The following is a 25,288-nucleotide window of genomic DNA, read 5'->3' as shown; positions in this document are numbered from 1 at the left end:
CGCGTGGGGGAGAATTCCACTTTGGGCCTCATCCCGTTTTGGAAGGAGTTTTGAAAATACCAAAACTTGGATCGAGGAGCCCTGGGGGGGGGACGTTACATAAAAACATGATCGTCCCTGGTCCAGGGCTGGGTGTTCTGTCTCCCTCTGACCTCACAGCATTCCAGCCGGGAACAGCGTTGGACACCGAGTTGCATTATGTGGAGGAGACAGCACGATCCCAGGCGGTGGGTTCGGGCCGTCAGGGGCAGCGGTGGCCCCCGGAAGGGACGGGGAGGGGCCAGGAGGCAGGGTGGGTGGCGGGTGCGGGCGGATGGTGGGCGCTCGTCCCCGGACCGGCCGTCAGCAATCTGTCAGCTCCAGCGTGCTGTTGACAGCCCGGCGGCCACAGTCCCACCCTCTGCGACATCAAGAACGATTTAAACGTCTTTAGCCTCAGGTTTGGGCCCGGGCCTTCGTTCCACAAAGCCAGACATGGCCTAACGACAGTGTGGACCATGGCTCCTCTTCCAGGTCCCGGGAGACGCAAAGACGCCCACCTACACGGTCTGCAACAGGCATGCGGTCTGCCCACCTAGGCCGGGTCCAGCAGGGAGAGCCACCCTGGAGCCCCGCCGGGCCACACGGCACTCTGAAACCCACGGGTCCCTGCATGGGGCACGCCGTGCACGGCTCCTCCAGGCAGGCTGTCGCTTGGAGAGGCTTCGGCGCTCCTTCCGAGGAGGGGGCCCGGGCTGCAGGGACCCACACGCACGCTGAGTGGCCATCGCCGTCCGGCCCTCAGCCCGTGGCACTGATGTGTCACCGCGCTGGCACGGACGTGAGAACCACTCTGGGCTTTTTTGTTCACCGGACAGTATTTGGACACAGCCCGTCCAGCGTCTTGAGGGCCTGGCAACTGCCACATCAGCACAAATATCCCCCCCGACTTTTCCTGGGATATGCAGACACATTTTTCCCATGGAAAGAGAGTGTGGCCTTTGTGAGGGGGGCACGGCCAGCCCGGATTACAGTAAAGATTAATCCCAAACAAGAGACAAGCAAAATAGACAAAGAGCATCATACACTTCACTTTTCAATGGATGTTTTCATAAATGTATGAATAATTTAAATTATCATTGCCGAGTATTTATTCGAGTGTTTCAGGGGGAAAAATGCCTCCTCTTTTTTCTCCCTCGATTCTTTTCATTTTTGTCTCATCTCTTTTATGTGCTGCATAGGCTGTTTTCTTGCCATCTGAATCGGTCCGGGACAATGGGATGTATGAGGCTGAAGGGCTGCGGAAGAATGCCGCCCTTGTTGGCGATGCCGTGCTTGACATTGATTAATGAGGGTGCGGACACGGGCAGAATCTCTGAGAGCCAAGGGGAAATCAGAGGGCCCGAGGGCACCCCGAGGCGGAGGGCAGGGCTGGCAGGAGAAGGCCACGGCCATCCCTCCACGCCCAGTGGGAAAAGGCAGCGGGGGGCACCCAGCACCAGAGCCTCCAGCACCGGAGGGTCCTCCGAGGATAGGGCACCGGGAGGGAGCCCAGGTCCTCCATCTGCTTGGGGAGGGAGAGCGAGCCAAGATCGATGTGCTGGGGACACCGGGCAGTGCAGCCCACCTGCCCTCGCCGGCCGGCTCCCACCCTGCCAGACATGCTGTCCCCCATCTAAGGGGGGCTGGCCCGGGGAGCGCGCCTCCGAAGGGGTCACAGTGGACCGTGGCCACGGCTAGGCCTTGATGAGCTTCCACGAGATGGGCACTTTCTCCCTGATATGGTCCACGCATACCTGCCGACCCCAAAACGGGTCTGGCCTGTTCTGTTCTGTTCTGTTCTGTTCCGCTTCATCCCGGTCCATCCCCTCCTGCCCTGTTTAGCTGCTTATTTTTGTGATAGGAAGCAACACCTGCACCTGACCCCTCGACCGTGAGCTCAGGACGGACCATCAGGACCAATGGAGGTGACGGTCAGCAGACGGGATGGTGTCATGGAGTGGCCTCGTGATGACAGCCCAGTCGGCTGAAATGAATACCTTCAACAACCAACTGTGTAATCCATCTACACAGGCCCCGGGGCTTAGTTCTGCCGCCGCTGACCTCCCAGATTGAGGGTCCGAAGAGAAGGTCCGGGAGGCGGACACCCAGGGCGCCACGCCAGGATCTCCGCCGGTGAAAGGGCAGGTCTGCAGCAGAGCTTGGGCTGGGGTCCCCTTGGCCAAGGTCAAGATTGTGGCAACCCTCTCCCCGGCTGCGGCGTTTCTCTTGCCAGGGCCTGACACGCTAGGCGGATGAAGAAAGAGTCTGGAGACAGCGCCCACCTCTGAAGATGCTCCCACTTTGGGGGCCACCGCTCTGGCTTCCGCAGGATGGTGTCATGGTGACGCCTGCCACGGCCTCGGGGCCCAGAGGGCCCGACTGGGGCTCCCACTTTGGGAATCAGCTCCCAAAAGCCGCCGTTGCTCTAGGCTCGCTGCGCTGTTCGGGCTGACAAAGGCGTTGTTGCTTAGACAGAGAGAGGTGGGGCTGGGAGTTGCCAGGTGTGGGCCCCCCTCAGGCCTAGAAGCTTCTGGTTTCTGTCTGACAGGAGAATGAAGACGACGCCTGTCTAGTAGGGAAACCACTTCCCCACTCATGCTCTCCCTTGGGAAGAAACATTATACAGGGAAACGTTTTCACTGCGTGATGCTGACCCCCCCCAAGCCGGCCCCAGGGCCGGTTGTGCATCGCGCAGAAAAGGGGGCTGCGAGGGCATGACCGTGGGCTCCAGACCAATGTGACCAAGTGACCACGAGACTCAGACACGTGTGCCGGCACAGCTCCCCCGGCCGTTCCGTTTGGTTCTCCGGCCACTCCCTCTGCTCTGCATGCTTCTGAATTAATGGACCCGGCGAGTGGCCTTGATAACGATCTGGAATCGCAGGATTAATGGGGGGCGGCGAGGTCGTGTGGGAGGGTGCCCGCCTGGCCTTGTGAGTCCTCGGTCTACAGCCTGGCTGTGACCTTGTTCGTGGGTGACCTCGGGGGGACATGGCGTCCCGGAAACCCCGCTTCCCCACCTGGACAGAGTGGATCCGATTGGGAGCTGCTCCGCCTCCTGGCGTCCTGGGGAAACACTAGGTTAGAACATGAGGTGCTTAGAGCACGCCACGGACCAAGCTCGCATGTAGCGACCCACACTTCGGCCCAGGCCGCTCCTCCGACGTTCAGACGCCCGGTCCCCGAGGGAGGTGAGCCCAGACTCCCTACAGGGGACCGCACACCATCGCCCTCCGAGGTGAACTGCAGGGCACCGCCGGCCCACTTGTGGCTTCCCAGCCGGTGACAGTCCTGAGTGGCAAATTACAGCCATCACAATTTTATAATTACAGCGGCTGACGACCGGGGCCCTGCCCCACGCCCCCCAGCAAAGTATGGGGGGTTGTGTCAGCAAATTAAGCAAACATGGTTATATCTACAGCTTGATGGATTTGCCATGTTTAATTCATAAAGATTTGGGTGTTTTTCTTTTTTTTCCCTCCCTATTACCGGCTAATTTGGGGATCCAAAAATCTGTGTTTCTTGGTGCCATTGGCGGTGGTGGCCCCTTTCCGGCAGAGCAGGCGCTGCCAGCGTGGAGGACGGGGTTGGCGGCGGCTTCCGCGAGGCCTCCCGGGGAAGCACGTGGCAAGTGGACGGGGGGAGGGGGGCACCCCTTCCTTCCTCAGGTGACATCGTCCTACTGCAGGAAGTCCCTCCACGTCCCCCGCCAGCAGCTCTGTTCGTTAGAGCTTTTAAAACAGTGCTGCCGGGGGTAGGCGAGGGGGGGCGGCGAGAAATCCAGTGAAGCAAATGCCCGCGAACCGCGTCCCAGGAACGAGGGAGAGGATCCCTTACAGGGCCAGGTACCTAAAAACGGCCCCTTTGACGCTAAGCTTCAGGGGGAGGACAGAGAGCCGGGGGTGGTGACAGAGCCAGGCGTAAGGGCCACGGAACAGCACAGGTTGGGTGGGAGCCAAAGGGACACTGCCTGCTTAATTTTAATTTGCGTGGAGCCCATATATTGGGGTAAGTAAGGCAGCAGCGACTCGGGGCCAGAGGACAAGCTGCCCTTCGCTCCAACTTTCAAGACTCCGGAAGTGCAGGGATTTGCAGCCAGGACCTCGGGGTGGGGGGGGGCCACCCCACAAGGATGGAGGGACGGATAGGCTTCTGCCCGCCTAGGGTGTCTGCATCAGGGGCCAGCCCCGCCCTGTCCCAGCCTGGACTCCCAGATTCCTGTGGTGTCCCCACCTCAGGCCACCCTGCCCCCACCTTCCACTTGGGCTGGGGCTGGGGCTGGGGGGGGGCATCGAGATCACCTGAAAAGGCAGCCCGAGGGTGACCCAAGCCCTGAGCCCCGGCAGGGACAAATGAGAAGCTTAACTAGTGCAAGACGGCATAAAAGGGAGAGGGAAAAGGAAGAACAAAGCTTCCGCCAATTTGCTCTTTTGGGCTTTGTGAAAACTGGCCCCTTTCCCAGCGATCGCCCCCATTGAATGAGGTCGAGCGCGCAGCTCTTCCGCAGCTCTGATGGGTTTTCACGGGGTGGTGAATGGGGTGCAAATTAGCGGAGCCCTCGGGAGGCTTGTTACTGTCACTCCCAAACTGACGTCCAGAGGCAACGTGAGCACTAATCAATCCACAGAGCTCGCCCATTATCGGGGCAAGGTAGGAAGCTATTTGCTGTCTTCTCTTTCACGTGTCGGCCATTTTGCCCACTGCGGCGAGGTGTTCCGAGGGGACAGAGCAGCAGACATACACCTTCGCTGCCTGCACGCTCACACTCAGGCCCTGGCTGCCAGTCATGGCACGCAAACATGCACACATTCAAGTATGCACATATGCACAAGCACACATACGTGCATGCACATGCACACACACCCAAGCACACCCATGCAGGCACACGCAGAAGTTTGCATGCACATGCATGCACACACACATGTACACACAAGCACATATGCAAGCATACACACATACACACATTCAAGTACACACACATGCATAAGCACACATGCATGCACGCACATGCATGTATGCACAAGCACACATACAAGAGCACACATGCACACACGAGCACACATACAAGTATGCACGCACACACAAACACATATACAAGCACACATATATGCACACACAAGCGCACACATGCCCACATTCAAGTACGCACGCATGCACAAGCACACACGTGTGAGCACGTGCATGCACACACATGCACACAAACATGGACACACATACATGCACACACAAGCACATGTACAAGCATATACACAGGTTTACATGCATGCACACATTCAAGTACACACATGCATAAGGACACATGCATGACACACATACATGCATGCACAAGCACACATACAAGAGCACACAGCACACACAAGCACACATACAAGTGTGCATGCACATGCATGCACACACAAACGCATACACAAGCACACATATATGCACACATGCCCACATTCAAGTATGCACGCATGCACAAGCACATGCATGTGAGCATGTGCATGCACACACAAGCACACACAAAAACATGGAAGCACATACAAGCACACACAAGTATGCCCACACATACGCAAGCATACATACAAGTATGCACACACGCACACACGCACACACATGCACACACACAAACATGGACACACATAATGCACACACAAGCACATATACAAGCCTATACACAGGTTCACATGCATGCACACACAAGCACGTATACAAGCACACACAAGTATGCACACACATACACCAGCATACGTACAAGTATGCACACATGCACACGCACACGCACACACAAGCACACACACCACGGAGGCACCCTGTGCCATTTCCTGCAGGTTTATTCTCTGCAAGAACCAAGGCTGGCTGGTGGCTGAAACGCTGAGGTAAGCAGCCCCGCGGGTGGAGTGGGGCACAGAGGGTGGCCAGCCCTGTCTTCCCACTGCGGTGGCGAATGGCCTCAAGCAGTCCCCGGAAGAGCAAGGACGAGGTTGGCCCTGGGGGACAAAGTCCCGCCATCTCAGAGCAGAAAGACCAGCGGAGCCAAACCCAACTTGTTTTCAATATTGAAGCCACTGAAGGCCCCAACTCAACCAAGAGGTTTCGCTTTAAGCTAAACCCGTCCTTTCTTAGGGGCCCGCCTACCGCTCATTTAAAAATAGATCAAGTCCACGGCTTTTGAAACTGGTAAACTAGGCCTTTAGAAGAGACACACAATCAAGCCGACCCTTTATTCATCTCGGGGTTGAGGTGGACGTTTCCAGGGAGCGACTCACACTTATTTCTGATTGTTCTACTTAGAAAGAAATCAGTGCTGGCAATGCGACCCAGGGGCTCACAGTGACCAGCCCGGTACCTGGCAGGCGGCAGCCTCTAAATGATACACACACCTAAGGAGTGACTGAACAGGCGAACAAACGTCTAATGAACCAATAAAATAAGTAAATGCTTGATGAGTAAGTAAACCAATAGACACTAATAAGTTAATAAACAAGTATCCAAGTGAATAAAGGAGTATATACATCTAGTGAGTGAATAAATAAGTATCTAATGAATGACTAGATAAACACATATGTATCTAGACATCAAGAATAGCCCTTTCCAGAAGATGTGGTGTGTGTATACACACACACACACACACACACATACACACACAATGGAATACTACTTAGCCATAAAGAAGAGTGAAATAATGTCATTTTTAGCAACATGGATGGACCTAGAGATGATCATACTAAGTGAAGTAAGTCAGAAAGAAATAGACAAATACCATATGATATCACTTATATGTGGAATCTAAAATATAACATAAATGAACTCATCTACGAAACAGAAACAGACCCACAGACATGGAGAACAGACTTGTGGTTGCCAAGGCGGGGGGTGGGGGAGGGATGAACTGGGAGTTGGGATTCGCAGATGCAAACTATTATATAGAGAATGGATAAACAACAAGGTCCTACTGTATAGCACAGGGAGCTATATTCAATATCCTGTGATAAACCATAGTGGAAAAGAATATGAAAAAGAATGTATATATAACTGAATCATTTTGCTGTACAGCAGAAATTAATACAACATTGGAAATCAACCATACTTCAATGAAGTAAATTAAAAAAAAAAAAAAAAGAATATCCCTTTCCAGCCCCTTGAATCCAGGGCACACATTCAATGGCAAATTCTCTTGGATTTTGATCCCTTAAACTTAGCATATGGTATTGTTCTTTAGACCATGTCTAGGAAATATTTTATCAGCCTTGTCATGTGGCTTAAGCTACTGAAATTGGACCTGAATGTCAAACACACACGCATGCACACACACACACACACACACACACACACACCTCTGAGAGTCTCCTGTGATGCCCTGGACCAGGCTGCCTGCAGGTCTGGGCTCTGACCTAGATTCTGAGTCTGCCCAGCCTCTTCCTGAGTCTGCAGGATGGGCCACCTTCCTGGGCCTCAGTTTCCCCATCTGTCACAGGAAGAATATTCCTCATGGCAATAGCTCAGAGCTGAACGGGTCACAGAGACAATGTCACCTGGAAGCCAGTCCTACTGCCCACGCAGTCAGCCAACTGCAAGCCCACAAAAACAAAGTTTAACTGCAGAAGTATATGCAGCATACAAAGCACTATTTTCTGATAGAATAAATCAATATATTCATCATCTAGACAGTCACACCTGGGTTACTTTTTAAAATAAGATGATACTAATAATCGCCGATTTTCTGTGGCTGAGAAAGAAAAGTAGCCTTAAAGTGTCAGAGGTCCTTCTTGCAAAAGTCTCTAGAAAGTGCTACACTATTTCCTGTGTGAAATAAGGACTTTGCTCATGGGCCGGCAGGAGAATAAATGATAGAGAATGTTTTGGGACTCCTCACTAGCCAGGGAGGGTAGAAAGCAGCTAGTTGCAGCTACTTTTCTAGAACACCAGCCTTAGCCAGATCCTCTTTTTCTGCCAGTTTGGAAAATGCTGGAGACAGTCCTGGGCCGCGAGACACATCCGTGGCCCAGAACTCAGGGAGGGTACTGCCTGGGGGAGGTGGGGCTCAGTCTCCTGGGGTCAGTTGCCAGGGCAAACTCCAAAGCAAAAGGTGCACTTGCAGTAAACTGGTGTTGCCAAAGGCTCCTGAGCTGGGGTCCCAGGAAGCTCACCTGGGTGCCCGGCTTCCCCGCACCTGGGGTGCCTCCAGCTGAAATGTGTGGAGGGAATACGGCCCCTACAGCCACTCCAAGCTCAGCGCTGCTGCTCTGGCCCCCGAGGGAGCCCTTTATGGAAGTCACCTCTCCAAACCTCCCCAGGAAAAGGGAGCCTGGGTTGGCTCCAGTCTGTCCAAGGTCATGACGGGGCAGGTGTGGAGGTCGGGACGACCCGTCAGCACCCGGGGACGGGCCACAGTGGAGCTGTATTCTCTGCTGTTGAACGCAGGGTGTCGCCTGGACTCCTGTGGTTTGAAGTGTGACCATGCTTGGTGAATCCCAATCTGAGGTTTATTTCATGTCCTTAACTTCCTGACCCTTTCCTACTCCGGCATGAGCCTTTCCCAGATCTATGACTCATTTTTCTTGTCACTGGAGCCAAAACGCTCCCATACTTTTGACTGAGACCTTCAAGGCCACCAGATGCCACCCAATATCAGTCCTTCCCTAGCGAGTGTAGCCCCGATCATTCCCTTCTGAGTCGCTTGGAATTCCCAAGATGCCCTCGTGTGTGTGGATTCCCAAGAGTTAGGCCCAAGGCCGCTCCCCAGCCCCCAAGCACAAGGAAGGCTGGAATAAGTCACCCCGACTGTGGAGACGCCACCCCGACCCGCATAAGAGCGTGAATGCCCGCTGATGCGAGAGCAAAACGGTTCTGCGAAGAGCGCGCCAGTTCCTTCCATCACCAAGAGCCTCTGCCTCTGCGTGGGGGTCCTGGCGGGGAAGCCACAGTGGCACGTGTCCAGGCGACCCAGGCCGGCCACATCCCTTCATGCCATCGGAGCCCCCAGCCCTGCCTCCTGGCCCTGGCACAGCCCCGTGTCTGGATGGGCTGGAGAAGCCTCTCCAGGGCCTGCGGGCTGCTCAGCCGTCCAGTGGCTGGATCACAAGCTCACCCCCGTTCAGGGCCGGACAGAAGGCTGTAGAAGGGGCAGGAAGGGGCCCCTCCCCCACTCTCTCCCTGTCTCAGCTGGGGTCTCCTGGATGCCTGCCTGCACTGCAGCCTCAGGACAAACCTGGGGGCCCCCAAACCGGCCAGACCCTTTGAGTAGAGAACAGGTGATGCGCAGGCCAGAGGCCATGTGGATGAGACCCCCAGCCTGGCCCTGAACCCACCAGCTATGTCACCCCCAGATCCTGCCTCAAAGGGGCCGATCACACACGTTCCTCTCCTGATGCTGGCCGCTGGGCAGGAACACGCATGCGGTAGGAGATCCAAGGAGGGCCAGGGCAGGACGGGGCTTGAGGCGCGGGTCAGGGCAGAGCAGGACGCAGCCGGCGCCTGGGCCCCCTGGGAGCCTGTAAGCCTCGCGGGTTTCCTGTGGGCACCTGGTCCTGGCAGAGAGCAAAGGTCTCTGAGGGCACCACAGGAAACTATTCCAAAGGAAGAAGCCGGAATAGGGGGCTCACGGGCTCCTACTTAAGTCCTGTGGTTCTCAACTGGGGGGGTCCCGCTGCCCAGGAGACACCGGCAATGTCTGGAGACACCTGGTCGTCACAATCGGGCTGGGGGTGCTCCTGGCGTCCAGCCAACTAAACATCCCGCGTCACCCACTGCAGGGAGTCCCAGGCCCCACGAATCAACGGAGCCAGAAATGCCTTTGTGGGGGTCACTCCACTTGCCCCTGCCCGCCCTTGGGCTGGTACCCTTAGGACGCCCCACGGGCTGCAGAGGGACCGGCCCTCTGAACGCGGGACGCGCAGGGCAGACCACCCCCTCCACAGTCCCGATCACTGCAACAGCCCGAGGGGCTGGGATCCCTGTACAGACAGGCACGCTGAGGATGGGGGCGGTGGTGGAGTGACATTTTCAAGGCAGAGCCAGGATTTGAATCCAGGGCTGTGGAAACGGGTCTTGAGGCCACGCAGCCTTAAGGCCACTGAATCGGGCAAAGGGCCTTCCGGTTGCTGCTGCCCACAAGCAGGGATCATGAGTGAGTCTGAAGGCAACTGCCTTAGAGCAGCGTCCGCCCCTACTTTAGCTCTGCCCAGCGACCCTGAACTTCAAATGCACTTGCTTCTCCCTTGAAACTCTCAATGGAAGCACACTGGCCTCCACGGGAGCAAACATTCAGTATCTGCACCAAGAGCGGAGGCCAAAGGCACTGAGATCGTAAAACCAGCTGCTCAAAAGGAAACTGGTCTTACATTTAGGTCTTTAGTCCATTTTGAGTTTATTTTTGTGTATGGCATTAGGGAGTGTTCTAATTTCATTCTTTTACATGTAGCTGTCCAGTTTTACCAGCACCACTTTTCGAAGAGGCTGTCTTTTCTCCATTGTATATTCTTGCCTCTTTTATCAAAGATAAGGTGACCGTATGTGCATGGGTTTATCTCTGGAAAACATAGGCAGAAGACTCTATGACATAAATCACAGCAAGATCCTTTTTGACCCACCTCCTAGAGAAAGGGAAATAAAAACAAAAATAAACAAATGGGACCTAATGAAACTTAAAAGCTTTTGCACAGCAAAGGAAACCATAAACAAGACGAAAAGACAACCCTCAGAATGGGAGAAAATATTTGCAAATGAAGCAACTGATAAAGGATTAATCTCTAAAATATACAAGCAGTTCATGCAGCTCAATATCAAAAAAACAAACAACCCAGTCCAAAAATGGGCAGAAGACCTAAATAGACATTTCTCCAAAGAAGACATACAGATTGCCAACAAACACATGAAAGAATGCTCAAGATCACTAATCATTAGAGAAATGCAAATCAAAACTACAATGAGGTATCACCTCACACCAGTCAGAATGGCCATCATCAAAAAATCTACAAACAATAAATGCTGGAGAGGGTGTAGAGAAAAGGGAACCCTCTTGCACTGTTGGTAGGAATGTAAATTGGTACAACCACTATGGAGAATAGTATGGAGGTTTCTTAAAAAACTAAAAATAGAACTACCATATGACCCAGCAATCCCACTACCAGGCATATACCCTGAGAAAACCATAATTCAAAAGGAGTCATGTACCACAATGTTCATTGCAGCTCTATTTACAATAGCCAGGACATGGAAGCAACCTAAGTGTCCATCATCAGATGAATGGATAAAGATGATGTGGTACATATATACAATGGAATATTTCTCAGCCATAAAAAGAAACGAAATTGATGTATTTGTAGTGAGGTGGATGGACCTAGAGTCTGTCATACAGAGTGAAGTAAGTCAGAAAGAGAAAAACAAATACATATATATGGAATCTAAAAAAAAAAAAAGGGTTCTGAAGAATGTAGGGGCAGGGCAGGAATAAAGAGGCAGACGTAGAGAATGGACTTGAGGACACGGGGAGGAGGAAGGGTAAGATGGGACGAAGTGAGAACATGGCATGGACTTATATACACTACCAAATGTAAAATAGCTCGCTAGTGGGAAGCAGCCACATAGCACAGGGAGATCAGCTCAGGTGCTTTGTGACCACCTAGAGGGGTGGGGAGGGAGGGAGGGAGGGAGATGCAAGAGGGAGGAGATATGGGGATATATGTATACGTATAGTTGATTCACTTTGTTATACAGCAGCAACTACCACAACATTGTGAAGCAATTATACTCAAATAAAGATGTTTAAAAAAAAAAAAAAAAGGAAACTGGTTGGGCTCCTCCGTCCAGGGCACTCACACAGTAGGGGCACTTGGAGGGGTAGAATTAATTAAATGACCTTGCATTTTGTAATTGTGAATTTCTTTCCAAGTCATGAAAAGGGGATAAATGCGCTGGGCTAGAACTCTCTCTGGGAAGTTCTTTTGGAGACTCAAGCTGGCGGGGCTGGTACCCTGGCCCCTGTGTGGACGCGTCCACCTGCCTGAAAGCCTCCTCCACCGAGACCATCCTTCAGGCTCTGGGTCCCGACTTGGCCGGTGGCTCCTTTGCCTTCTGTGGGCCGTGCCTGCCTTCCTGGGAGCTGGCGTGCAGGGGGACACACAGGTGGCGTGGTCTCCTCTGTGCACCCCCGTGTGGGCTGCTCAGCCTCTCAGACAGGTCCTCGCTTCCTGGACCAGACACCAGGCTCGAGGAGCCCCTGCAGGGGGTTGGAGTCTCCGACTCCAGTCACCTCGCCTCCCCTGGGGTTGTTTCCTTACTGCTGCTCAGGAAACAGACTGATGGTCCACAGGAAAGTAAACGGTGCACCTGCCATTTCCCTCAGCGGCCAGGTGTCCAGGGATCGGGAGCCTCTCGTCTGCTCTGAGATGGGCAGTGTGGGCTGCCCTGCCGGGGGTCCCTCCCACTCCCCACGCCAGACACGCAGGGGCCCCCGGGTGCCTCGTTGCCAATAAACGTGTGCTCACTCATCCCCAAGGGCACAGGTCCAAGCCCACCCAGCAGCCTCTCCTGGAAACAGCCTCGCTCAGCCTGGGGCTCGGGCATGGCTGTGCTCTCTCCCCAGCTTCCAGCTAAAGCTACACAGTAAAATCAGAGACCGTCGAAAACGCTCGCGCTCTGCCACAATTCTGTGCTGAGGAGCTCGTGAAGGTTCTGGAACAGGGGGTGTGAGGCTAGGCCCTGAGACACCTTGAAAGGGCCAGGACTTGCCGTCTACACGGGCATGGGTCTTGCAGGGGCACCTGGCAGGCCTCCCCCACTCCACGGACAGGAGGGACACACGGGCCCCAGTGAGCAGTGGCGCAGCCCCGAAACGAAGCCAGGGCGCCAACAGCCCGATTCCATTCCTAAACACCCACTCTTGGGCACTGACGCTCGGGGACCCCCTCACGTTCACCATACAGCCCTCCGGGGTCAACACAGGAGAGGGTGTGACCGGGCTCAGGTCTGTGGGGGTCAGTGGGCTCTCGAAGGCCACCATCAGCAGCTCTGTGACCCCCGACAAGGCGCCTTGCTGGGAAACGTGGGACAGTGGTGCTGCTTGTTGCCAGCAGGGACACGAACGTGGTGGGGTGCTGTGAACCGGTCCACGACGCCAGGAACCCCTGGGGAAAGCGAGCATCATCGTGGGCTGGTCAGGGCCCAGCTGGACCAGGCAGGGGGGGCGGCTGTGCACCTCGCTCTCTGCAAAGCCCTGGAGTCTGGAGTCGGGGCCCTTTGTGTCCTCCGGGCTTTCAGTTCCCCTACGAGAGGGTTAACTGCGCGGGACCCCGAGGTTCCGGCCGCTAATCCGGCACATGCGGCCTGCACTCCGAGGGCAGGGTGGGCAAGGGGTAGCCGGCTCCCCTGGCCGCGGGGGACCGTGAATAGCAGATCAGCTTCTCCAAGCGGGCAATTACCAGGGGCCGAGGCAGCCTGCCCTCGGCTCCCCCCGGAGGCACCCCAGCCCCCAAAACCTCACACATACCACGTTCCTTTCATCTCCTCCAGGCCGGCCTGATAATCAGATCCTGCCTCGTTCCTAATCCTTATTCTTTTTAAAAAATGGATTAGGAAAATCTCATCTGGAAAATTAATTAATGTGTGAATTCAACAAATATTTACTGAGCGTAGCACTTTGTTAAGTATTTATTTTTTACATAACTTGTATGTTCCCCCCTCCCACTTTTGGTTGGCTGGTCAAGTTTCTGGCTGGTCCATTTCTGTATTTCACGCGTTTAATTGCTACTTCCAATAATATTATTCTCTAATTCAACCATTAAGATATATTCTTGCATACTCAGTCGGCCACCAAAGCACATATTAAACCTCGAAATTTTAAGTGGAGACAGAAATCAAATGGCCTTGCCGGACGACTGGGGTCAGGCGTCCTTGGCGGCCACGGCCCCGCTAACCTGGCTGACACAGCCCACGGTCCCAGGAAATTGCAGGAGATGGGGACTCTTTGGAGGCCCTTGATGAGTGCCCAGCGATTGTGTCCGCTGTCATCCCACCGCTGGCACTGGGGATTATTTTCAATGCCCCATTTTCCCGTCCCCCTAACCCTCCTGTCACTGGCTGTAGGTAAGTACACCCTCCTAGAGCAGCCCCCGCCCCCAGCCAAACAAAAGTGAACTGGCCTCCTCTTTCCCCAAGAAAGGAAGCCGAGCCTTTTCATGGGCTGTGAATGGGGCCCCTCATTTAGGCCGCATTATACCCGGGCCTTCATTTCCCCTTTCCTTCTTTCCCGCATTCAGGGGGGTTCTGACTTCAACTAATTCAATAACAATCCCGCCAGGCCTTCCCAGCTCCCGACTCGGGAGCACATTGTCTGGGGTGCAGCCTTCCCCTCGGCCGGGTCCGCTCTCCAATTAGCCAACTGCTGGGCCTTCTGTCCCTCCCCGCTCCTCCCTGCCAGCCGCTCATTTTTAACCATTTCCTTTTGAACCGGACTGCGGAGGGCCTTTGGGGGAGAGCCTGGTGCTGGGTCGGCCGACCCGGGCTCAGGTCACACTCATCCTGCAGAAGCGGCACTGGCCTCGCAGAAGACATGAAGACCAGGCATAAGCGGGCAGCCAGGCTCTACTGTCCCGACCCCACCCCACGCTGTCCTCCTGGGACGGCGAGGTGGCCGAGGCCTGCAGATGCTCCTGCAGCGTCAGTGCTGCCTCGGGGCCGTAGGGGCTGGTTTGGGATCTTGTACAGCTTTGGTCCCGATGGCCACTTTCTTCTGAAGTGCCGACACTGCGTCTTTGACCCCCAAGCCAATTTCTCCTGCTTGAAGAAAAAGCGTTCCAAGGCCTGCAGGGAGCCACGTTCCCTCCGGTTTTTTCCGTTGCAGGTTCACGGAGCTTGTACGCACACCCACACGCACACGCGCACACACACCACGGGGCTCAGACAAGGCGGGTGTCGGAGAGCGGTCAACCCAATCCCCATGTTTATTTCACTGCTGTTACCTTCGAACGAAAGACGTTGGAATTGGCTAAAAATGTCAACCCTGGGCTCTGACTTGGATTAGCAAGGCTGTCATCAACTAAATCCCTCCTGGGTCCCCACCCCTCATGCTCCCAATGCAGGCACGGTTCCTCTTGGTGTCAGGAGGAGACCTGGCCGGGAGGGTTTGGGCACCAGCATCCATGCAGGGACAGGGCACCAGGTGTGTGACATCACTGGTTCCTCTCTCCTACCATACCTGGGAATGACTCAGCCCAGGAATTTGCTCTCTGAGGGTCTGTTACGAGCTGAATTGTGTCATCCTCCCCCCAGTTCACAGTTGAAGTCCTAACCCCAGCACCTCCTAATGTGACCCGATGTGGAAATAGAACCCTTACAGATGTAATTAGTTAAGATGAGGTCGTGCCGGGGTGCGTGGGCCCCTGGGACAGATCCTCCCTGAGAGGCTGCAGAGGGACCATGGCCCTGCCGACATCCTGATCTGGGACCGCCAGCCTCCAGACTCTGAGAGTGGGCGTCTGGATGAAGCCGCCCATCGCTGGCACTTTGCTGCCACAGCCCTAGGGCCCAGTGCAGGCAACTCTGGTGCAGCAGCTACCTCCTTACTGTCACGTCCCCTGTGTTCAGAAATATTCAGTATCCAATCGACCAATTGGCCGATTTGAAAACTGCCGTAGAGGGAGAACTCACCAAGGTCACTTTGGCCATCACATCGTTATTTTCCAAGTCCTCATCGTTTGCTAAATCCAGTGTCTGAGGAGTTGGGTGGAGGCGTCTGAGGTATACCTACTAAAGACCCCGCCCGGGGCTTCCCTGGTGGCGCAGTGGTTGAGAATCTGCCTGCCAATGCAGGGGACACGGGTTTGAGCCCTGGTCTGGGAAGATCCCACATGCCGCAGAGCAACTAGGCCCGTGAGCCACAATTACTGAGCCTGCGCTCTAGAGCCTGTGCTCCGCAACAAGAGAGGCCGCGTCAGTGAGAGGCCTGCGCACCGCGATGAAGAGTGGCCCCCACTTGCCGCAACTATAGAAAGCCCTCGCGCAGAAACGAAGACCCAACACAGCCATAAATAAATAAATAAATAAATAAATAATTTAAAGACCCCGCCTGGCCCCCCCGCTTCTGTGTAACTTCCCGGAGAAACTTGGTGAGCAAACCAGGATGCAGCTTTCTGCACCACTCAGGAGGAGGCCAGCGGGGAGCCGGTACGCATTTGCCTGCATGCATCTCTGTGGCTTCAAGGCTGGGTAACTCATCAGAGATGAGAAGGCCGTCTAGGGGGGCAGAGCTTCTGTGTGGAGAGACAGTGGCCAGGTGCTGGGGCTGGAGCTGCCGAGGGTCCCATGCTGACCCTTCGGTCCAGAGGGTGTACCAGCCTTGCCCATCCCAGGGAGCAGACTTTACAGGAATATGTAAACGCAAAGGTTGCCAGGTGGGGCCCACGCAGCTCGGCCTGTGTTTTGAATGTATTGAAAATAGGCATTTCTTATTTCCAAGGGGTCCCCTGAAAGGGGCACATTCGGGTCCTCCAGCGAGGCAGTTCACAAGGCTGAGAAGACTCGTGTGCATTTCAGCTCACGGTGGAAAGAGAGAGAAAGAGTTCTACGGAAATTCTAACCACCACGTTGTGGTGGAGGGACGTCTGGTGAAAAACTACCCACTTTTTTTTTTTCCCCCAGATGCAGCAAAGTAATCTCTCCCCCGCTCTCCACTTCCCCACCTCATAAAGATCGGAGTATTCAAATGACACGTGCCTTCAGGACAATTCACTTCAATCCTTGCTTAACAAGTGGAGAAACCAAGGCCCAGGGCTGGGGGTGGCTGCTTGGGTCTCTGTCCATGGCATGTGACACAGACATCTCAGTATCCTGTATGTTGCCTCTTAGAAAACCTCGTGAATTTATCTGATGTTTAAAAGGAACAACAACAACAAAAGCCTGGACGTGGCCATTCTAACCCTCGTCTACTCAGCGTTAATGGGGGTGATGCCATCCTGATAACAGCATGGTAGGTGCTGGCTGTCCTGGGGTTTTGAAGGCACTTTATGATAAAGGATCCAAGAACTGTCCCAACACGCGGGGCCAGGCAGCCAGCAGCCTTGCCAGGTCTCCCTGCATCTCCCCGAGTCTGCCGATTCTCCCAGCGTGAGGGACGCATCTGTTTACTGGAAACAGGTGACAAGAACAAACCCCAGTCTGGGAGCAGGAGTCTGACATCCTAGGGGGCAGCTGGAAACCCTCCCGACCTCCCACCTCCACCCTGGAGGCACAAGGCACTGGTGGAGGTCGGTGGGGCGGTGGGGGGGGCTTAGGACAGCGGAGCCCCAGAGGGCAGTGGGCCCCTCACTGCAGGGAGCCCTGCCTGGTGGACGTGTGACTTCCGTGGACCTGGACAGGCACAGCTAAAGCAAGGAAGTCAGAGGCGCTGGGTCGGTGCTCTGGGCCCAACCCCAGGGTGCAGAGGTGGGGAATCCTCTGGACCCAGCGCACCAGCTCGGATGGACTGGGAAGCCACACTCAGTCTAGGCAGAGGCACAAGCGGGTAGGAGGTGCTGACCCAGAGCAGGACCTGCCCCATCCTAGTGGGTCCAGCTGGAGAATCAGCCTCCCCTGTCCCAGCGCGGAGGACCCACCCGAGGGAGCAGCCGCGAGAAGCGTGCAGCCCCGGACGGGCAGCAGGAGCCCGGTGTCCCCAGGCCTCCCTGGGCCTGACCGGCCAGCTGTTTGGGTGAGCCCATCTCCAGTGTATTTTAGATTCCAAGAAGGATTAAATAAGGAGGTCAATCCAAGACAGACCTTCAAAAGTTGGGCAATTCTGGTGTTGTCTTCGGGCTGTCAACGGGCCCTGGGTTCCCGCAGGAGCCTCTCCGGTTGGGGCCTGGTGTGGACTGTTCGTCTGTCTGGGTGAAGCAAGCGTGGGCGATGGCAGGGAGTCCGGGCCCGCCAGGGTGTCACCGAGAAACTAGTGACTCTACCAACCTCAGTCCTGCGAGGCCCTCTGAGGGCCTGCTGCTCCAAGGGGCCGTCCCACGTCCTCAGGGCTGACTCAGAAGCCCCAGTGAGGACCAGAGGCCAGACCTCACCAGGGACTGGTCCCTGAGGGCTGCAGGACTGACGGGGCAGCAGCAGAGGCGCCGGGAGCTTAGCTGGCCCAGCGGACTTTGGACAGGCCAGGCCCAGGCTGGGCTGCCCTCCTGAATGCCAAGGCCCGTTCCTCGTGGGCTGGCGATTCCACCTCTCGGCCCTGGCGCTGCGTGCCCTCCATCCCCAGACGAGCTTTCAAGTCAGCGCCACCTAAGTCATCCCCACGGCGATGCAGGCTTTCTAGACAAGGCAAATACATCCCCTTCAGCATGGCAGCCCCTATGATAACATCAGTGGAGTCTGAAGGCTTTTATCAAAATGCAAAACAGACCCCTTTTCCGTCTCCCTCCTCAAAGGAAGGCAACGAGGCTCACGCTCCCTGAGCTGCCTCCCCAGAGCCCTCGTGGTCCATCCCTGTCGTCGTCGTCGTCCTCCCCCTCCTCCTCTTCCTCCTCTATCCCCCCCCCCCCACCCCGGCCTCTCATCCATCACTCGCTCTCTTCCCGTCCACCTGTGAGCTGCCGCCCCAGAGCTCAGCGGCCTCCCCCGGGGGCTCCGGGGCTGCAGGCCATTTCATCATCATTATCTTTACTTAAGTCCAGCGTGGCTCATACTTTGTCCACAAGGTTTTACTTCGGCCCCGAAGGAGGCCAGGGCAGGGGGCTTGGCCGCCTTGCCCAGGCCCCGCCACCTGCAGGCCTCACCCTCTCTGGCGAGCCCCATCCTTCCCCACGGCAACGCACAGCTCCCATCCCCGCGGACCCTGAGGTGCACCACTGAGAACGAACCAGCCGGGCGTCCTAATCCCCGGCCACCCCCACTTGGCAGTGCTCTCCCGGGCCTCCCCTGAGCACCGGCGGAAAGGAAGGCTGATAAATTAGTCTAGAGGGAAACAAGGCGGCTTCTACTTGTAAAAGGTCATTGCGACTTTGTTCTGGGTGAGGGTTTATCTCAGCTGCCGCAGGGACAGACAATGCCTTGGGCCTAAATGGCAGAAATCTTAGCTCCGCTCCTGAAATGACTGCGCTGATAAGCCAGAATGGACTTTAGAAAGATCTAAATGGGAAAGGAGTGGATGCAGGTATTTTTGAACATGATTGAACAGGGATGACACAATGGGATGTGCAATTAAACTGGGCATTAGCCCAGAAGGCAGGAACGCAGACTGAAAGCCAGACAAAGGTGCTCCCCGTGGCCCCGCTCGGGGCTGGGGATCCTGGCCCTGCCCTGGCCGGCCGGGCAGGGGGCACAGCTGGGACAGAAGGACAGCAGGACGGGAGCCCCGCATGCCCTGGGCGCTGCTGTGGAGGCTGGTGCCTCTCTTCAGGCCAACTCCCTGGAAACACGGTGGCACGTGGCACGGGTGGACCGGCACACAGGTGAGCAGGGACCGGCACGCTGACCCCTGTGGCGATGACAGGGCATCCTGTCTTAGCATCTTCCCATGCGGAGGAGCAGACGCGACCACCTACGCCGACGCGCATCCTGTCGGCTGACTTACAACGTCACCTTTAGGACATTTTCTTCACTGTGCTCTCAACAATATGAGGGCAGGGCGGGACGCTGCCCCAGGACACTGGCTCCGGTGGGTCCCGCGGAGCCTGCTGCCGTGCGCCCAGACTGACCTCTCACCCGGAGAGGCCGTCCTGGCCTGACCTGGCCTTGATCAGAGCAAACCCAGCCGCATCTCAGTGCCCAGCAGGGCCCCAGAGAGTGGAGGGAGCCCTGAGCCAGCCCCGCGCAGAGCAGGAGAAGGTGGCCTGCAGGGGGACCCTACGGCAGCTGCTGCCCCTGGACGGGTGGTGAGCGGCTGCATCCCCCTGGTTTCTGGCTGAGGCCGAGGTGGCCTGTGACACGCTGAGAGCATTCCTAACCTGGGGATGACCAGCCCGCAAAAATTCCCAACTCGAGAGAACCTTTGATAAGCAGGTCTGGCTGGGAGGGCCACGCCCTTGTCCCGTGACCCAGGGAGACCTTTTATGGCCTGCGAGGCCTGGGATGCTCATCTGACCCAGCAGGGAGGGAGGGCCAGGGAGGGGGTGGACGATGGGCCAGCCAAGGCCGTGCTGGGGGTCCCCGGGGAGCCTCCCGGCCAGTAGCTGCCGGCTCTCAGGAGGGGCCACCCTCCCGGCCCGTCCTGCTCTCTGCGAGGCCGCTGCTGGGAAAGTACTTGAAATAATCTTTCCGTGTATATGAGTGACACTGCAGATGCCTCAGTCTTAGCAGGTGGGTCCCACCGCTTGCTTCCTGCCTGGGGAAGGCGGGCTCAGCCCAGAGAGGGCCGGCCAGAGGCAGCCCAGGCCAAACCTGAGAGTCACCCCCGCTCGGCCGGCGGTATGGGTGCAGACAGAGGAGGCTGAGGGGTACGTCTGAGCCACTCCACGCTTTACTGGTCCCCGTTCCCCTGGAGGAGCTGGGGCCCGGGCCATCACCCACTGGACAGAGTGGTGGGGGTGTAACGCCCGTGTGGGCTTGGGGCTGCTCTAACCGCTGGCGGCTGGCACAGGGGGCCAGTGCGGCTGGCCCAGTCTCCGTGCTCAGTGTGTGTTGGCTGCATGAACTACAGGGGCGAGCGGCAAGGCAGAAGGATGCCACCTGGGGGTCCCCTGTCTGGTCCCTCGCCCCTGTGCCAACTTACCATGTGACCCTGTGGGACCCCCTTCCCTTTCTAGGAAGGTTCCCACCTGCACAGTGAGGGGGAGAAATGGTGATGCCCCAAGTAATCTCCAGGCATGACACAGACGATCGGTGCCCGGGAAGCCCGCCCTCAACCTTGACCATCAGGCCATGCCCTTGGGAGGGGCGTCAGGTCACTGGTCAGTCTCCAGCGGGCTCCCCTCCGGAGGACAGCAGTGCCAGTGGCCAGCTGTCGGGGTGCGGGTGGGATCGCTCTGGGGCCCCTTCCTGGCCTCACCTGCTGCCCAGAGCTCCACCAGGAGGACAGTGGGGCTGCCGGGCTGTGCCTGGCTCTGGGGTTGGGGGCTGTGGCAGAGGGGCGTGGGGGCGGGAGCAGGGAAATCCACGGTAAGCCCCTTTCTTGGGGCTTCCACCTGAGAATGGAGACCTCCCAGTGGCCCCTCTTCCACTGCTAAATAGAATGCAGATTCCTGGGGACCCCCATCAGGAATTCTAATCCACTAGGTAAGGGTGGGCCCCTGAATCTGCATTTTGAAGGTGACTGGGGGATTCTCAGCATGATCGTTTGAGAACCGCAGCTCCATGGGACCCAAGCCTGAGGTGAGCAGGTGGAAAAGATTTCCTTTTAGATTCCTGGACCTTGCGCCTCGCAGGCTGATGGCCTGGGGTGGGGACCCCATGGTTCCTGCCTGAACATGTCTCCCCGGCCACCCCCAGCCAGGCCACAGGTGCCCTGGGACCAGCTCAGGATCCTGGCTCCAGAGAGGCTGACGGCTGTCTCTGGGGTCCGGAGAATTCCACGCCGGGGCACCCGAGGGGCGGACACTCACGCCTGCCAGGCCCTGCTGCGGTCCATCGGGCTGGGATTTGGGATCTACTTACAGACGGAATGAGGGCCACGGAGTAGAAAGCGCCTCGCGTGGCCAGCATGTGCACACAGCAGGTGCCTAATGAATGCCAGACCGTCCCCTCTCGCCCACGCTTTTGAGCCACAGAGCAGCTGCCGGGTCAGCCCGCCCCAGCCTTGCCAGTCCTGCCCAGTACAGGGACCCAGGTGCCTTTGTCACAGTCCCTGAACGTGAGATCCCCATTTCCCTTAAAGAAAAAGGGGGGGGGGAGGGCGGGAAGAGGTGACAGAGCACCCCATTCTTGCCGGCTTTCTGGGAGCCAGTGGGATAGGCTGAGCCCAGGTCCCCTGGGGAGGCTGAGCCGCAACCCGGAGGAGGAGCCATCCTGCCCTCCTTCCGCCTTCCCACTCGCCTCCTTCTGACAACCCCAAGGCTATTTCCACGTCTCTGGTTCACAAGCAGCCTGTTCCAGGGTAAGGGCGGGCTTGTTGTCACTGGCGTGCGTGTGTGTGTGTGTGTGTGTGTTCCTGTGTGTATGTGTGTGTGTGTGTGTGTGTGTGATGCAGATGGTAAAATACCATTTAAGAAGCTGGTATTCATGGACGTCTCTCGAATATGAAAAGAAAATATTTATTTCCTTTTTCGCTTGTGAATCAGAATGCTCTATTTAAAGAAAGTACCCTCTGCTGGACTGTGTCTGAGTTATTACCCCTTAAGGAAATAAAGAAGAACTACCAGGGAGGTATTCTTAGTCATTCTCTCTCCTTTTCCCGAAAATTCCTTATATACCCGTGCCTCGGAGCTGGGCCTAAGATAGTGCAGGATTTCACGGCATTCTTGGGCTAAAAACGTCTGGACCTGATGTCATGGTGCTTGGGAGAGATGGCAGAGGGTCTGCGCTGGGAGCGGTTCCCGAGGAAACGAGATGGCGCGGGTTTCTGTGTCCCCAGCCCCGCTGCACAGGCGCACCCAGGCCGCCTCCCACTTGGCCCTGTTCCCACAGGACAGCCCCTCTCGTGGAATCCGGGTTCCTGTTTGACAGCCTGGGAAGAGGTCTCCAAACCTGTTGTCATCCAGGTGTTTCCACGGGCTGTGAACATTCACTGGGCGGCAGCTTACGGCTTTGGTCGCTTTCTGAATACACGTTACGCCTCCTAAACGCATTCAGAAGATCATTCCAGGGGGGCAAAAAGGCCCTGCCATGTTTCTACGTCTAAAATAAAATTCCAGACCACGCAGAAGGAGAGTCAGTGTCAAGGGTGAATTAGCCGGCTGGGCAGAGGAGGGCAAAGTAAAGGGAGACTCAGGGCTCCCGTGTCCCTGGGGGGCGGAATGCTGCCGGGATGGTTCTAGTGTGTATCTTGGTGCCACGGAGAGAAAGGACAGAAAAGATTTGGGACTGAGAATACCAAGCCGTGTGAGTAAGGCCATCAGACCAGCAAGAGGCCCAGCCTTTACAGCTGAGACCGGTCCTGGCCCCCTTCCCCAGCAGGCTTTCCCGCACGGCTGGAATTCCAAGAGTAAACACAGCAAGATGGTCTAAGAGCCAAATACAAAGAAGCAAAGAAGCAAAGAAGCATGCCTCCCGGCATGGCCGCAAGAGCACTTGCCGCGCCGGCTTTAGGGTGAAGAATGCACGGAAGAGGCTGAAGTGTGATCCTTGCACCAGGATGAACGTGGAAGAGAGAGGGTAGGAAGTGTGCTCGTGTGTGTGTGCAGCACAGAGCACGGCCACCTGTACTCGGGCCGCAGGGGTGGCTCTGGGACAAGCCGTTCCCTGCAGTAGCATCTGCATGCCCCCAGCGACCCAACCCAAATCATCCCCCTTGCCTCCCGGGGCCCCTGGCGCAGATGCTGGAGGTCTGGAAGGATTCCCCCCTTCTCTTTCTTTCCAGCCTGGCTACTCTCACTCCCACAGCACATTCTAATTTCCTAGAAGTTTTCACAAACCCAGTGATCAGGGAGGTTTGTTGGGACTTTTGGTTCAAAACCAGGACAGTCCTGGGCAAAACAGACATGGCTAGTCCCTCATCTGGCCAAAGCCAGGCGTCTCTTGGGTGAGGTCTGGGCACCTGTTTTTCTGATGCTGCAGGTGATTCCGTGTGAGGCCCTCGGATGGAGACCTCTGCTCTCAGGTCTCAGACACCCGGGAAACGTCTGAAGGACAGTCCTGACCTTCGAGTACCAGCTGTCACGTTTTGCTCTGCAAACTTGGCAGACGCTGTCTAGAGCCAGGGCTTGCCCCTCCTCCCAGGCTGCGTGACCCTCCTCTCGGGGTCACCTGGAGCAGTGGGGGGCTGCTGAGCCCAGCTTTCCTCTCTCACCGTCCTGGGGCCACAGGTCCCTCCACGGGGTGGGCTGGGGCTGAAAGAGCCGGGGATTCTGTGGCTGTTGGCAGTTCAGGGCCACAGAGGAGGTGCCCGCCGGCTGGACACCAGCTCTGCTTCCACAGGGCTGCTGCCGAATGACATGCCTGCGGGTGCAGACCAGCCGCGGCTGTTGCTGTTTCTCCCAGAGGATGAGCACTTCCTTCCTGAGCCTCGGGGAACGGCCAGGCCTGGCCATGGGGGCGCTGGCTGCCTCAGCCCTTCTGAGGCCGGACAGGCGCCCACAGCGCCGGGAGGTCAGCGCAGGGGGCAGGGCGCTGGGAAGCTCAGGCTTCGCGGGCTACCAGGTGCATCCAGGATCTTTCAGGTGACAAGTCCAGCACATGTGTCTGTCTCCAGGTGGACGGGATTTCTCGTTTGGTCCTTATGTCCCGGAGGGAGGTGGGTGCTTGGTTATAACAGGAGTCACTGTTGCCTGAGCCCAGGCCTTGATGGCCTTGGGGGCAGGGAGCCCCGGGGTGTTGGTGAATCGTGCCTACATTCAGGCGTGTGGTAAGTTCAGCAGGAAAGAGGACAGGGTGCTTGAGGCCAGAGCGTGAGGGTATAAATGCAGGAGAAGAAAGAAGTGGAGGCCCGTTCCCCACGGAGACCTGGGGCTCAGATTGCAGCCAGCGCGGAGGTGCCCACGTGACTCCCGGCCAGGCTGGGGCAGGTGCCAGGGCGCAGAGGCCAGCCCCACCCAGGAACTCCTGACCCTCCCGGTGTCACACTGAATTTGGTCTCAGCCAATCTTACATTAACGACAATGTCTCAGAATCTCAGCGTGCAGGGCTGGGTAGCAGCTTTTGCCTGGAACATCCCCTACCCTAGCATCTCTGGATGTGCTGGCAGCCCGTGGTCCTCGGGGGTGGCCGGTGGGTCCTGGCCCTCGCCAAAGCCATCCAGGGGGAGCCCTGGACCCCAGAGGAGCTGGCTTGGGGGCCGTGTGATGGTAGCACCCGAGAGACAGGGCAGCCTGAGGCCTTGGGGCTATTTCCCCTGTGACCCTGGAGCTTCCCACAGGCCCTGGCCCAGACACGGCCATTTGTTGATTGAGCAAATGAACATGTATATTAATATTCAGGAACCACAGCCAAGGGGATGAGGTAATCCACTCAAGTAAATTCTTTAGATAATTGAAACCCCATCAATTCACGTTAACGTTTTCCACCAGCTCCTTAAACAGAGGCAGACGCATTTTTTTTTTCGACAGATGATGCTTGAGTGCCAGCTAGAGGCTGGGCAAAGCTCTGGGCACCAGAGAGCCTGCCTTTCTGGGGGAGACAAGTGCTCCACCAAGAAACAAGCAGAACCGGGTGCTTTCGGTGCGAAAATCACTCCCGCCATCTCCCCGTGGAGACCTGCACGGCCTGCCCCAGCCCGGCTGCACAGCTG

General features: G+C 56.6%; 1 protein-coding gene across 5 annotated transcripts in view; it reads right to left on the bottom strand.

Moving 5' to 3' along the window:
• PRDM16 (PR/SET domain 16) overlaps positions 1-25,288 on the bottom strand; it is a 326,016-nt gene that overhangs the window by 189,170 nt on the left and 111,558 nt on the right. The gene's annotated exons all lie outside the window — the stretch shown is intronic.

The sequence above is a fragment of the Balaenoptera acutorostrata genome, chromosome 1 (genome assembly GCF_949987535.1).
Source record: "Balaenoptera acutorostrata chromosome 1, mBalAcu1.1, whole genome shotgun sequence".
Taxonomy (NCBI): domain Eukaryota; kingdom Metazoa; phylum Chordata; class Mammalia; order Artiodactyla; family Balaenopteridae; genus Balaenoptera; species Balaenoptera acutorostrata.
This window is presented reverse-complemented; position numbering and strand designations above follow the sequence as displayed.